Below are 16078 nucleotides of genomic sequence, written 5' to 3'. Positions count from 1 at the left end.
CGCAGGATGCGTTTTTAAGTGGACACAGCTTTCGTCATCCTGAAAGGAAACTGACGTTGTTGCTGCTTTGTTTGGCGTCCAAGCTTGAGCTCTTCACACCGCCCAGGTCTACTGATTCCCCGGCTCTAAGGGATCCACTAGGAATATGCTCTAAGGCTCTAAGGGATCTGCGTCCACATGGAGTGGCGCCTAGAGAATTACGCTACGAATGGAGTCACGCGGAAATGTAGCTTCCGCAGCGCTTGTTACTCAGACAGTCTGAAGAGGCTACAGCACAGAGGCGCGGGTTGAAGCCGAACGACCCCGCGAGTGGCCTACACAACTTTTGATCATTTAAATACCCATATATAGTACTCTGACCATTCAGCGAGAAATATCGAGTCGATAGTAATCACGCTTATGCGATTCAACTAATCCATTAGCTTTGGTCAGCTACAGGTTTCATGCCCTTACTGATGACATGCCCGTTGTGCTGGCGGGAGGTTTAAGCGTGGACGTCAAACAGTCCAATGCGACTTGTCCGGTGTCCTCAGTGGTCGAGCGGATTGGGTTGGTGTGTTACACAGACAGTAATATGACTAGGACGCGGTATGGACACAGTCGGCTCCATGTTTGTCCGCTAGAATAAAGCTCGAGTCCTTCCAAGTTTTATTCAGCTAAATAAATTGGAAGTATGCATGCTCATTCGCAAATTACAAACAAGCGTGTTTTGTTTCTTTCCTTCCTTCTTCACAGAGTAGAAGGGAGCTAATTTATTTTAGTGAATATATCTCTCCGCATTTCTTTCCATCACCACGTGCACCGACTGCTTAGCCTTAGCTCTGAAGGAGAAGAAGAACAGCGCAGACCGGTCGCCCAGGTGGTCAACACGCTCGATCTGTAATTTCGGCCGAATAAGAAGTCTATATTAATTTCGAAGGATCATTAAAATATGTAATGTTGGAAAACTTAGAACAAGATCTGTACACTTGGGTATATCCGCATAAATTAATCTGTTTTCACTGGAGACGGTGAACTGGTCACTGGATTTGTGCGCCGAAACGTGTTTTAAACAAGGCGCGCTCGAGCTTCTTCCGTTTTGTTGCCACGGGAACGTGGAAGTGGGTGGGATGTCGTCTGCTTTCTTGGGCGGCCGCGTGCATGTGCCGCTACAAGACAAGGATCGCAGACCGAATAAAATGAATATCCCGCTTACAACTCCTGTGTCTCGCGCGCATACAATGGCCGTTTTCAGGTGGTTGTTATTCGGGGACATAAAAGCAATTGTTCGCGTTTCTGACGCGTTGTCCGGAGTTCCATAGTTCAGAGGGTCGCCCAAGGTTGCCTGGCGTCGCCGCATGGGCCGCATCCGACTAAAACCCGCCCGCGACCGCCGCCAAATCGGCCTAAACGCACCAAACTATGCTGGCAACGCTGTCGTTTTTGCCTCAAAACGTCTCCAACTTTGGTCTGAAAAATCGAGGGCCTTTGGCCGTGCTGACAACATTGTTTTGCGCATTTCTTGCTTGTCCGTCCGCGCGGGCCGTGCTTCTCCCTGCTTCTCCGGCACCGTTTCGACTGAACGGCCGGACGGCCTGTGCACCTTCGTGGTTTGGAATCGCAGCTTTTACTCCAACTGAAGTTCCTTGAGTCCTACCGAGCCTCACGTCAGTGTGCGCCTCAGCTTCGACGGCGCAAAGTCGGAGACTTCGCTAGCTCGGTTTCGTGGCCGTCAACGTCGGTAGTAGCAACAAGGTCGTGAGGAGGTAAGTGTTTAGACTTGTCACATCGCCCTTTTCATACGGAGAAGAAAACACACAAGGTGATGTTGCCTTTAGTGTTCGTGGTAGAAGTGTAGACTAATTTCAAAGTGGATAAGCTACGTGCCATTTCTTGCGAAAGCACACCCTAAACACACGCTAGTGTCGTAATGTTTTTCTTTTTTAACTTACAGGCTCATATGCGTAACTGTTGGCTAGAATCTTCTGTGGTGTCACTATGCTTACCACTAGTGACAGTTATTACATGGAGGCTTACTACGTTAACAGCCGTAGTAAGCAGAACAGGGGTTTTAAATTGCACGCACAAATGTAAAGCAAGCAATGTTTCGGAGATATTTATTTCGTATCATGTGTCATCAAGACGCCGCTCACTGCGCTTTCGTTACAGGGGCTGATAAATTTCCACCACAGTCCCAGCATGTGTACGAGTCGCTGATCGGTGACCTGCTCCGTTTCTAAGAGCCAGACCTACCTCAAGATACTGCTTGTCCATGCCTTGGCATACAGGGTGCCAGTGTTCTCATTGCGGATGTAAGTGTTTCGCCGAATCTGCGCTCCCGATCCTGTTTTTCGTAGACAGTGCAGTGCAAGTATATTTCTGTTGAGGAGCCACATATATATGTGGCGTGCGTGCGTGCGTGCATGCGTGCGTGTGTGTGTGTGTGTGTGTGTGTGTGTGTGTGTGTGTCGATACATTTGCACCTGTCCTCACAATTTCTGTTCTAATTTTTTTTTAAAACAGAATGGAGAATTTTCAGCGTTTGTATGCAGGAGTTGGAAGATGGAATTTATTTCACGGAATGCATGTCATGACTTATTCTGTTGGAGGGAAAGTGCAATAGAGATACTTGATGCTTTCAATGAACAAATACTGTGTAGCATGTGGTGGGCCCACTTAACACGCTCACGTTTGATTCCCGACAGTTGGTGTTAAGTGTACGTAATGCAGCTGCTTCTCTTTTTCAATTGCTATAATCGCACTACAAGGGTTGCTGAGCATGGTCGTTTTATATGTTATTGAATTGCTAAAGATTGCAATTTACTAATGTAATTGCACTTCAGCAGAAATTTTCTCAAGCAATACAAGTGTGGTTTCAAAATTCCAGGAGTCGTGTAGGTAATCAAAGAATAGGTAGCAATCGCTACTTTTCGCTAACACAGGGCACTTCTTGGCCGGTCTCACATCACTAGACGAGAATTTTTCTCGCATTGCTCATGCTATAGTCATCGTCCTGAGCCTATTTGTGTACACTGTAGAACAAGAACTAAGGCCTGCCTGCTGCATTTCCGATTGCTGCTATCTTGCTTTGTCCAGATCCATTTGTTGCCCCTGGGTTTTCTTCTCTCACACCCCTCCACTGAGTGGTGTCTTCTTCAGGTCTCTCGTTCCTTGGTGGCATTGTCATAGGTGTGAGCAAGCTTTCATGCGACAAAGGTGCTTTCGAACGAGTAGGTCATGCCAAGTTCTTTGATGAAACATTAATCCTGAAAGCAATGTTTGACTTCGATCTTTACGTACAGGTGCCGTCATAAGTGGAGCACGGGAGCTGCGGCCGAATTGTAGCGGAGCGCCGTGTAGCTGCACCGGCGGTAGATGAAAGCACGAGAACACGCATGCGCGCCTGCCGACGGCGATAGCCCATCTGTACTTCTAAAACCACTTTTTTTAACCTGGCTTCAAGCATTGTTCGCAGCATACTGGTCTCGGCAATGGCGCTGATAGCATACACACGTAAAAATATTTGAACGAAAAACTCACTACAAATTCCCGTGACAGCGCGCCGCTTCTCCGGCAGCTGGAAGTGCGCCAGAGACGCTGCCAGAATCGTCTCTGCTATCAGCGCCGTCGCCGAGAGCGGCACTGTGCTGCGAGCAATGCTCGAAGCCAAATTTAAAAAGGGGTTTGAGGGGTAGAGATGGGCCATCGCCGTCGACAGGCGCGCATGCGTGTTTTTGTCCTTTCATTTACCGCCGGTGCAGCTACATGGCGCTCCGATACAGTTCGGCCACAGCTCCTGTGCTCCAATTACTTATGACGGCACCTGTACACAGTCACAGACTGATTTTTTAGATTATCCAATCATTCAGACACGTCAGTGGCGCTGCCGTCCGCCTTATTGTGCCAGTGTATAACGACGTCTGAAACTTAATGTGCTGAAGCCATTCACCATCTGATTTTTCTGACTTTTTGTTTGCCGTGACGAGAGGTTAAATTGGCAATAACTGGATCCCTATTGCTGTTCGCTTTATCCTACAGCCTTCAACTAGAATTTTCATGTACCACCCTCTGCTGACCTCTTTTTTTTTTTTTTACTTCATATTTTGGCCATGCAGCATATGAAGAAAAGATAAGACGGTAGAAGAGAGAGAAGGGGTACAAAATCACGGGTAGTCAGGAAATTGATGCCCACAACGGACAAACTTGTGATGCTTCCATGTGAAGGAGGAGAAAGAGCAGGCTCAGAAGTTGTCCAGTGCCAACCTCCTCTGAGCCTGCTCTTTCTCTTCCTTCACATGGAAACATCATAAGTTACTTCGTTGTGGGCATTTACTGTGCCTTAGATATCTGCTTTTGGCATTTCTTTTTTTGCTCCGACCCTGGTTTCTACACACGATTATTACCAGTGAGATTTCGTTCTCTGTGTACATTCGTTTTTTCAACTGCTCTCACATTCCCTAGAAAGTTTGAACAATTGGTCAGCTTGTTCATTCATTTAATCTTGCATAACATATTAACTAGAGATGTGCAAAAAGGAAATTTCGAACTGTGCATAAAATACAAATAGCAAAAACTGACTGGCTTGAATGAATCAAATATATTCGAATACAGATATCTTTTTCATTGTTTATAGAGTTTTTAAAACAAAGTGACAAAAAAGATAACTTAGGCAGTCATCAGGACCTGAGGCATTAGAATATTTATGTATCGCTAGGAAAATGGTACAAAAAATGGCAAGTAAATGGCAACCACATGCAGCGACAGCAAAACGTAACCCAATGGGTACAGCAAACTGGTAGTGTGGATGACGGCGACAAGCGAAAATGTTTATAATCAGGTTGCTAAGGGAGTCGACAGCAGAAGGCGATGGCTGACGCCGCCGCTTGCTTTTTGCTGTACAGAAGCAGCCCACAAGTGAGCAGCAGCGACAAACGACGACGCCGGAGGGCATTGGCGGCAGTTTGATCATTTTTTTCACTTGTTGCTGTCACTCGTGCTGTCTGGTGTACCCATTGAGTTACAGTTTTCACGTTGCTTCTCGCTGTCGCTGCATGTGGTTGCCCCTTAAAAGATTCAGACAGTATGGCAAGGCAGCAGAATGAAATTTGGCACACCCTGCCGTGGAAAATGCGGTTTCCTCAACATCTTGTGACCAGAGAAATTATAGAGTTGGCTACCATTAGTACAAAGTCCGCAACAAAAAAACACAAGGCACAATAGCGCATTGCCATTGGTCCGCAACAATCTTCTCTTCTTGGTTTTGTTTTGTTGCCTATTCGAATGTGACACAGCTTGCCGTGATAGTTCAGATTTGTGGTGAAAATCGAAGCCTGAAGCTTTCACCGCGCAAACTGTTGCACGGAGCTGTGCGCAACAAAGAAAGTTGAGGGCCTCAAAAGAGAGATGCTTACACTGGCACAAGTCTCAAGTGACCGGCTGCTTTATCAGCTATGCGCTGCCTCGGTTGTGATGGTGCCAACATTGCAGGACACGGCGGTGTTTTGACGCTTTAAAATTTCCAATTTTATGAAGATGTGATGTTCACCTTGATGCTTTTTATTCGAAATAACTTTCAATTAATAGAAAAATTGGGTTTCAGCTTTAAATTACCAAGCAATTTCTTCTACTGCATTGAATGTAACATTGGTGGGACCAGAGCATTGCTTCCAATTACCTGAAAATTCCAATTAGGTGATGATCAAGAGTCAACTGCATTTGAATGGCTTGCTCCAAGCATTGAAAAGAGGTTAGGTACGTTAGTGGTTGGTATGACCTTTACTTTAATGCAAGCATTTCCAGCAAGTTTAAAACCTTGATTTCTCACTCATACCACCATATTGATGGGAAACTTCTTTCCAGTTTATAAATTTTGCCCAGGTAGTGTTGCACCTCAGCCAACATTGGCTGCCAGAGTTCCACTCTTGTGCAAGGCTTTTGTGGTAGGCTTTCTTGCATGGCTTCGGCGTCGTGCCAAAAAAGCTAACACTCAAGAAAATGCCATGCAGTGAAGCTTTGAATTTTGCATGTCATGTGGCAGAGCCAACTTTTATTTCTGTATTAATGAGCTGCAAACCTTATCTGCTCCATGAGGATAAATATTTAGTGTTATAAGCAGTGAAGAGCCACTATATTCCCTGGGTACACATGGAGCATGGCTTACAAGGAGAAATAACATACAAAACGAAAGCAAGTCCTTGGTGGCTCCACAACACTGCAGGGCTCCATAGCCTCCCAGCTGAAGCCATCAGATTGCGTGGTTTCCATCGGAGCTGTCGGGGAACCTCATGACTCGTGCCTCGACAGTGCACCAGGCGAACCTATCAGTTTACGTGATGTTTGTCGAAGGTATTGGAGTTACTAGCACCGTGTCTCGGTATGGAATGTGGTTCGACATCGGGTGTACTGCTAGATTCTGCGCCAGCTTATACAACATATAAATAGACATCTCATTTTTTAAAATGTTTATACCCATGGTGGACTTACTTCTTTTACCCATTTTTTAACTGTAAAACTGATGCTTCACTTAATTATTCTACTACTTCGAGTAAAGTGGATCAGGAAATTTGTAATGCAAGTGAAAGGTGTCGTGACCATACCACTTTTTACATTCTGTCTTGCATGCTCATGCTCCCAGCGCTGCTTCAGCAGCAAAAAAGAAATGTGAGGAAAAACAGGGAAAAACACTTTTCAAAAATGAAAAAGGGCCGGAGTTATACAGCTGTATATCATACTCTTCCTGACTGGGATAGATAGATTGAACAAACTTCAGAACCAACCAAATTTCAGAACTGTTCAGCTACAGAAATAATTTCTTTGCAACGCAGCTTGCTAAGGCAATGTGCTTGCCATTTCTTTTTTAGAGCGCACCTCTTAAGAGGCCAACTGCACTCAAATTTCACCTCGACCAAATTTATTTTAATGTCTAGTAAGTACCCCCACATCAGCTGGGACACGAGTGGTAGCCCCGTGAACTGCCTCGTTAATCAGTCAGAAGCGTTTACAAAAGCTCCACCGCAGACCACGCTGCACCTGCCGGCAAATTGCGTAAACAGCCATGACACGCCTGTGACGCTCCAGCTGACGGTGGCTTCTTCCTCTGGCCAGCCATGCAGCTAGAGCATGGTTTCTCAAAGTGGGTTCCGCGGAACCTAGGGGTTCCGCAGGCCCCTCATCATGGTTCCGCGAGCCACTGATAAATTTTCCCTGGTTCCGCAGTCGCAAAGTCTTATATGGTGAACTTGAGGTGCGATCGATCGAAGGAACCTCCAATACTCACGCCCGAGTGCCAGTAAGCACATCTCGGCGCATAACAGAAACGCGCGAGCTGCGCAATAAATCTCGCCAGCAGCTTGTAGCCAGCCAGACTCCGAAAACGGGCCACGTGGTTAAACTATTGCACTTGAATCTCGGCCTTATATTACCCCCATGCGCATTTCTGCTGTTTGGAGATAGGTGCCGCTAGCGTACGCATTCGCGTAAAGTCGACGGGAAAAAAACGATACCCTTGCTTGCTTTTGAATTTATCGCAGGTTAATGTAGCATGAACGGAATGAAAACTGGCGGGGGAGGGGGGGGGGGGGTTCCTTGGCACTTAACGGAACTTAGCAGGGTTCCCTGGAACCAACATGCTTGAGAACCCCTGAGCTAGAGAACCGGTCAAGCTCTGCTGCGAACACTTCACCCGTTTGCTGCCCCGCACGCCGTCCGGCCGCTCGCTGGATGGCTGCAATGTCATTTTAATGGCCGCGCTCTCCTCGATTTCGGTTTCAAAATCGCCGGTTTTTGCTAACCGCTTGCGGCGTCCACACGCGTATTTCAGCCGTTGTATTTTGCATCTTGCTTTCTTTTTCAGCAGACTATACGGAAATGGTGTTTTCAAGAGATCGAAATTTTGAATGCAGTTGGCTTTAAGTGCCCGCTTGATTCCTGTGGTTCCGTGTGGCCGTCGACTTTGTTGTAACCGAACAAAGAAAAGGGCACTGGAGATAAATGAGATAGAGCAAGCAGGAAGGCGGAGGAGGAAAGTAAAATGAAAGTGTGAAAGGGAGGGCAGTACGCAGAGGCCACGCGAGACATGCTCAGTGGCACCGAGGCGCTGTGAGAAAATGCCAGAGTAGCGTCTGCGTCGTGTGTTCACTGATGACACGATCACTTCCTGAGACACAGCAGCTGCACGCTGTCACCAAGAAGACTGCAGTTTGCACTGCGCTCCAATTTTGCATTAGGGAGTATCGTATTCTTGAGCCGTCTTTTTTTCTTTGATGATTATTCCTAGCGCAGTATTCAGAAAAGTTTGCAGTATCCTAGTTTTGTATCATGTTTACTTTTACCGCACCCAATGCAGATATGCTGCTACCAATTATCTCAAAATCACACACCGTAAACAACAGCTCACTGCAATTGAAGAACAAAACACACTTGGTCTGCCGACAGTATTCAGCACATTTATTTTGCATTCCGAGTTTTCGAATGATACTTCAGCTTTATGTGCACAGAGGGCAAAGGTATCATCAGGCTGGACTCCAATGTGCCAATGTATTTTTCCAACAATGCTCCAACCATACACAAGAAATCGCTGTTTCTGAACCAGAAAAAAAAACAAGCTATTCTTGGTTGCTCGCCGCTTTTCTTGTTTTTTTTTTTTTCTTTTTGGCAGATTCATAGCTTGTTCTATTTCACACGTTTGGAGAATGCAGAAATTTGTGGAAGCGTACCTCAGGTGTCACATACACCTGATGGAACATAGCTTGCACCACATGAAAAAGACAGTGAAAACGTGTCTGTTACCAATGGCTGGCTTTCTTGAAAGAAAACTAGCAGCAAGCCACACAGTCAGCAGCAGCGGCATGACGGAAAAAAAGCGCGCTTACCAACCGAAAGACAGCGTACCTAAATAACAATATGTTGTCACCGATACTTAACAAGATATTAGGTCGAACACTGTATACAAATCTGCTTGTATGCATTTAAAAGTTGCCGCCAATCTACCATGCTGAAGCAACTGCTACAGGCACATTCTACAATTGCTACAAGTGCACCATGATTTGCTACAGCGGATTTCGCGTTTTTGTGGATTAATACCATGCTATTTTGGCTTTCTCTATTACCATTTCATATTTGCTTTCTTTTGAAGCTTAACGAGTACACAGATCGCAATGATTGTAAGTGGCCGCTAAATTTAGCGAAATGTCGATGCTGGTCTGGTAACTTTGATGTAAACAAACATTCAAGATGGCGGCGCCCATGTATGCTTACGGCAATTGAGTTATCGAACTCAAATACCGCTTATTCATTAGTTACGGTCTATATTACGCTGTTTTTGAGCTTACGTGACGCACCCGAAGCCGGAAAAGCTTCGGAGCCTAGTGGTTCTGTACAGTTAACCTGTGTAAAGTGCTAATATTAGCCAGTGGAAGAGGCCGAACTGCTTACCGGCGTTGTCGCACGTCCCGTGGCTGTAATTTGGTTGCTTCATTGGGGCTCTTCGATTTACAGTCTCAGACTCACCGTGGGTAGTCCGCGGGTAGTCCGAGGATTCCCCGAAGTCATAGGGATACATGGGAAAATCGAATGCCGGACTGCTTCTCGGGGAGTCCGCGGTGAGTCCGAGACTGGAAATCAAAGAGCCCTACTGTTTGCGGTTGCGCCGTTGTTTTTATAGTACTCCTTGGATGTTCAGGCATGATTTGCAGTCAGTGTAACTTGCCTTGTGGCATCGATTTCGTTAAAAACTACGTAGAATGACCGTTACGATGTGCCGATATTCGGATCAAGAACTTGCGATGACGATTGGATGTCTTGCGAGTAACGATTGTGCGAATCAGTCAGTGATCGAATATTATTCTCTAAACATTTAAATTTGATTAAATCTGATTTTTATGGGGTTAAAATTTACGAGTAAATTTGTGTTAACGTATGATCCTATCGGACCGCGGTAAGGCGAGGGCGACACTCGCAAAAATTGCTCACTGCATCGGTGGCGCAGCTGGTTGTGGTGCGGATGTTCAATGGGCGTGTGTAGCGAAAATAAGAAGTTCATTAAACACTGAAAGCGTGCGTAATAGCCGAACATAATAGACAGGACGAGATTGCAATAGACGTTTGCATGTTTCGGAACATGCAGTGAGCACCTTGCTTACACATTGGTTGACATCCACGACCAATCCACGACCAAACGAATATGGTGCTTTTTGCTTAAGCTATCACGTATTACTTCACATGGAGAAACCTGGAATGCTATACTCATACACTGCAGGGTTTCGTTACGTTCCAATGTCCATGCAATTCATCCAGTACCAGCACCCCACTGTCGCTCGGCTGAATGCTGGGAGTGCCACATTTTATCAGAAAATGTGATGTGTACCTGACTATATCAAAATTTTCCTGTATCCACAGTACAAACGTCAGGAGTTCCTCCACCACAATTTCATCTGGCTAGTCTTACCTTCGGGTGGTGTTGTAGTTGCCAGGGCCAAAATGCATTGGCTAGGAAGCTATGCACAAGTTTATGTATCTTGCCTATGCCACTAGTGCATATGTATACAACATAAGCTGGCACACATATATACATGCACCAGCATATATGCTTACAGAATGCAATGCATGCCGGATGAGAAAAATTTGTTTACCTAATGTGAATCGATGTGGTAGCGCTCGAACAGTCACTAAGCACTGCTTAGGGCATGTGTAGCATGCTAAGCACTGCTTGGTGACTGTTACTTATCTTGCTTTGTGCAACTAGTTGAGCCACTATTCTGGGTTCAACACTTCATGATGACCTTGGCATTTTTTACTCTGCGAAGTTCTAAAAGCGTGATAATGACCACTAATATCAGCTGAATTACATGGCCTCTCTCCTTGAAACTATTGGAAGGTGATAAAGGCGATACGCTGCCCTACCACCAGACGATAAGGCCATGTAAGCTAAACTCTAGCCGTCCAGCAGCTCGAGGCTGCTCTCGCCAGGCAGAAGCGGAGCGAGTCGCAGACGGGGGGGAAAGGGACGAACTCCCGAGTACCTTTCACGCACCGCTCACGCCGACGCCGGCGGGGCCTAGTCCCGAAGACGTCGTGAACGTGGGTGGGATGTGGAGGCTCTGCGCATCCCGACCTCCCACTCCCTGCTGGCCATAAATAAAGTCTTTCTCTCTCTCTCTCTCTCTCTCTGGATCCTGACTATATATACCCTAGCCTCCTCCTCTTACTGCCGTCTCTGTGCAGTTACTGCACTCTCCATTGGTTCTTGCAGCAACTGCTGTACCTAGCATACCCGACGCCCCTGGGCATTGCCTATAAAAGCTCGTTTGCTCACTTAACATTCTTTCGCACTGTGAACTTTTGTTTTGCCCTGGATGCGGTCTAACAGAAGGGAAAATGTTTGGGCGTGTTGGTTCATACTCTCACGAGAAACATAGCGCAGTAAAAACAATAAGTCGAGGACGGGACAAGTGCAAGGTTTCAACAAATGCTTTATTGCAGGGCCAGCACATATAAAGACATCTGGCTCGTAAGAGGAGAAAAGAAAAAATAAATAAACAACAAAAGACGAGACGAAACCCGCCACATGCCGCCTACACCATGAAATCAAGCTCTGGCTTTGATAAAGCCATAGACAGTCTACGGACACACTGATCACCAGAACATGCTATCTCACTTGCTTCCACAGGTTTCTCGTCAGCCCAGAGCAGTGGTAATGCAAAACAATTGTCTGGTCGTACATGGGATAACACAGGTATCCCGATACACACATTTTACAATGGGCAGCCAGGTGGCTGTTAGTGGGATCAATGTCTTGTTCACAGCCCCGAACAGGCTTTTGGGCTTGTGCAGGTTAACCTGCCTAACGCGTGTGCAAAAACCGGTCTGCTCTAAGCTGGTACGCTGTGGGCATCATGCTGTCTACAAAATTTCACTCTCATGTGGCAGCGACTATACTGGCCAAACAAGCAGATATTTGAATGTCCATTTAAGAGTACAAGAATAAAGTAAGCAGCATTGCCACTGACGGCCAGCGGGCTTCCCATTGTAAAAAGTGCGTATCGGGATACCTGTGTTATCCCCTGCACGACGAGATGATTGCTTTGCATTACCACCAGTCTGGACTGACGAAAGAACTTGTGGAAGCAACTGTGATGGCATGGTCCGGTGATCAACGCATCAATAGACCATCTATGGCTTTATGAAAGCTAGAGATTTATTTCTTGGCGTAGGCGGCGCGTGGTGGTTTTTGTCTCATCTTTCGTTGTTCGTTTTGATGTTTTCCTTTATTTCTCTCCTATTATGAGCCAGGTGTTTTTATAAGTGCAGGTCCTGCAATAAAGCATTTGTCGAAAGCTCTTGCCCTGGCCTCACCTTGTCCTTTGTTTCTACTGCACTGTGTTTTCTGTGTGGTCTACGTTGTTACACTTTTTTTTTTCTGTCTTGCACGTCACTTTTTTATTCCATGCCCATTGACTCCACAGTTTGACAAAATAACAGATGCGATTCGATAAGGTAGGGCACCTACCAAGCTTGGGCTAAAATTTATCCGTACTACTTGTATCACTACACACCGTCAAAGCCGCCACTGACTCGGGGCAGGAGCCGCACCCCGCTAAGGAGAGGGTGGGGAACAATGGGCGGGATCGCAACTATGCTTACAAGAAGATGTGGACCTCACTAATGTAAGAAAGTCATGAAGTAGTGCAGCTTCTTATGTGCAACAGTTACGAACTAGTAGAATGCCACTGTTTCTGTTCCACATCATCATTCCTTCCCTCGGTCTTGTCATCCTTGTCATGCTGGCCACGCCATCTAGCAAGATGAAGAGAACACACCTCCCTTCCAAAGGGGCAATGTTATGTCACCCATGCCTCATTGACATGAAGCCTCCATTAAGGAGTGCATGTGTGTTTGCTTATGCATACATGAAATCGCAGTGTGCCCTGCAATCCTTTAAAAGGAGAAATTGATTTTTTTCCCCCTGCAATCCCTTGTCTAACTCTCACTGCACATTTTTTTTTTCTTTTGCCAGCAGGGAGCCACAAGCCAGGTAGCAACAAACTTGGTGCAGATTGGTACCACTGGTGTTGTGTCCCTGGAGCGAGCCAAGAACTTCTGTTCGTGGTCAGCGGGGTAGAGTGTCTCATCTGTTTGAGCAGTGGACTGGAGCCATGGCACTTGCAGAGCAACAAGAAGAAAGCGATTGTTGTGGAGCAATTCAGTGACATTTTGTTGCTCATGCCCTGCCAAAGGGCACAAAGAAAAGTTTTACGAAGAGTTACTGACACTGCTAAACTTTTTTCTTAGCGTGTACATATGACAGTACTTAGTGGTGCCTTGCATCATTCAGCACTGAATTTTATCATTTTAGCTCTGAAAGAATTTCTAGCTCTGTTATAAGGAATTTTAAGTTTACATTGCTGTCAGCACATATATTTAATGAAGCTTGCTTTCTTTTCCGTACAGCAGTTAAAATTTGTAGGTTAATGCACGGAAGCCATACTTGAGCTGTAATGCATACCGTAGTTGCAGACTATCGGCTAATTAAACCAGTTGGTGCATTAATGTTGTCTAAGACTTTGTGTACGAAGGCAATTTTGTTTGCCTTCATAAGAAAAACGGCTGCTCTAGAAATGCACACCTCGTGCAACTGTTTTAATGACAGCGGCGGAGTGAGGAATGAGTTTAAAGAAAAATTGAGAGGGGGTTTATGAAAAACAGTTTCGCTCCGACCGACTTTATATACAGTGACCTCTCATGCTCGCCGATGCCAAATGTTTTTTTTCTCCTTGTTTGGCCTTTTTTAGTTCTTTCCTTTGCCAGTGCACCAGCTTGTGCTGCTTGTGATCCCCATTGAAGCATTGTGAGCTACTTGTCCGGCCTGTTGTCAATGGTATTTCGCCTCCTCCTCAGTTTGTTGCACTTATTATAGGCTCATTGACACTGCGCCAAGTACACCTGTGGGCTCGACAGTGTGCTTCAGGGAATCGCTTTCTAAATGCGAAAATATTACTTGCTACCACAACAGCTGACAATTTCCTAATGCATTCCTAACATTCCACGTCACAGAATGGTGCGCACATCCATGGCATTCCATGGATGGTTGTTCCATGGCGTGGACCAGGAAGAAATAAACAAGAAGCACTTGGTGTGCACTGTTGCATATACTGCTACAGAAAAAGAAACATTTGGCGCTTGGTCAATTCCGATTTCCTTGCAACACGCTCCGTAGACGTGCAACACAAATATAAATGTGCATTCAAATAAATTGCTCCCACAGTCTTTGTTGGCCCTCTGTTTCAGTCGAGGCAGTGCCGCAGCAGCATGGATAGTGATTTTGTAATGAGTGGCTGCACCGAGTGCACTGTCGGGATTGTAGGCTATAGGCGGCATTGGCGGAACGCTCGACAACAAACCAAGCCAAAAAAGAAGCTGTCGCGCTCTCATCCTGTTTAATATGATGAGATCCTGTGCAATTTTCTTGCGTTGCACTTTGAGTCAACCCGATGGTTTACTGTTGCATACAGCTGAGCAAGGCCAGCACCGGCATGGCAAAAGCATTTTCTTTTTGTTTGGTTCTTATCGCTTTGGTATACGGGCGTGGCTCAAAAAGATATCACAAAGATAACTATGTGTACGGTTCTCATCGTCGGCCCTGACCAGGGCCAACTCTCGTATACCCAACTTTGCCATTTGTAGGGCTGGCGAGCCACCTTGAGGACGGTGCTACACGAGTGGCACAGTTTATGTGAAAGAGCCGCAGCCCCTGAAGAAGTTTGGATCAACTAGTGCTCCTGCAGCTGGAAAATTGTTATGCTCCCGCGCAAGAATGACGGCATTTCTGTGCTTAAATGGCCAATTTGGAAATGCTTTGCACGAAGTCAAGCGTTTCCTGTCAAATTTCGCACGTGCGCAAATGACCGTCACGACAAAAGAATGCTTCTCCATGTAGAGCCAAGGTCGGTAAAGGTTACGAATGTTTGAATGAATGGGAATGCTCAAAAATTAATAATGGTAGTCGAGCCAGACAGTGTGGTACCCGTGTGGTTTAGTTGTATACGTTGGACTTTTCCATTGGTGAGAGTCAGGTCTGGACGAGCCATTGTATTCTAGGTGCTGACCAGTGATATACATACTAACAGAACGGTCGGTTGTTATTGGTACAGCCACTGCATTTCGTGCCAACAGTCACTCTGTGAGCAAAATGAAGCTGGGGAGGTTGGAGACTATTTAGCACCACCTGATGGAGTGCGCTGTCCCTACCCAGCAATTTTCAGCACGCTGGCCCTCATTGTCGCCGGCTGCCATGGGAAGGTCGCTATCTATGAAGCCAGCCTGGTTTTAGCCGCAGCGCAGTAAAAACAACAGCGCAGAAGGAAAGATCCTTTCATTCATTCTCTTCACCTGACCATACACATGATCCACATGGATTATATGTGTTGTTGAAGTGCAGTTGCAGCATGCCAGGATATAATTTTAAATGGGTACGTGTTTACCTCTCATGGCCATTGCTATTCTTTCTGGTGCCTATAGTTTTGTTTTGTACACCTCATTGTAACCACACAAATGGCGTGTACAGTGCATTTGTGTAAATAAAATTTATTTACAAGTGCGATTCCTTTTCATGTGTTGCACCTTTTCAATATAGTTTGTATCTACTTGTCCAAGTGTCAGTCCTACGAGTAACCTTCACCGCCAGGTCCTGCATAACAGATTAAAATGAAAATATGGCAGCAAAGCAAGCCATCAAACCTACTTTATTTTTCACTAAATGCATATAGAAAATTTTCACTGAAGAACTATCTGTCGGTCTGTGTACACTAGCTGGCAGGAAAGGCCTCCATGGCAGTATTGCAAATTGAAGGAGCTCCCATTCGTAACATGACTGGGACAACAACTCGACCGAAATGTTTACAGAGGTGGCACAACTTTGCACTGCTACTGAGAGCGTTGCCTACCTGTCTGCTATTTTTGTCTGAAAAGGCAATATCTGGTGTAGACCATGGTTTGCTCACTGTTGAAAACAATACCCAAAATTCTGAAAGGCTGCAATAAAATAACACTGGCCTGTCAAAGCAGCACTACATTTTTTAGTCTTAATATTATAAAATCTGAAAGT

At 45.8% G+C, this 16078-nt stretch overlaps 1 long non-coding RNA gene across 1 annotated transcript; it reads left to right on the top strand.

The window, feature by feature from the left end:
- Positions 1-1337: 1337 nt before the first annotated feature.
- On the top strand, positions 1338-15574 carry LOC144156289 (uncharacterized). Its single transcript, XR_013319735.1, has 3 exons — positions 1338-1745; positions 2149-2291; positions 12992-15574. It is a non-coding gene; the product is annotated as an uncharacterized LOC144156289 (long non-coding RNA).
- Positions 15575-16078: the final 504 nt, after the last annotated feature.

This window comes from Haemaphysalis longicornis, unplaced genomic scaffold (assembly GCF_048455015.1).
Source record: "Haemaphysalis longicornis isolate Haplotype H1 unplaced genomic scaffold, Haemaphysalis longicornis Haplotype H1 scaffold_1, whole genome shotgun sequence".
In the NCBI taxonomy this organism is placed as follows: Eukaryota; Metazoa; Arthropoda; class Arachnida; order Ixodida; family Ixodidae; genus Haemaphysalis; species Haemaphysalis longicornis.
Note: the sequence above shows the minus strand (reverse complement) of the source record. Positions and strands in the feature narration are given on the sequence as shown.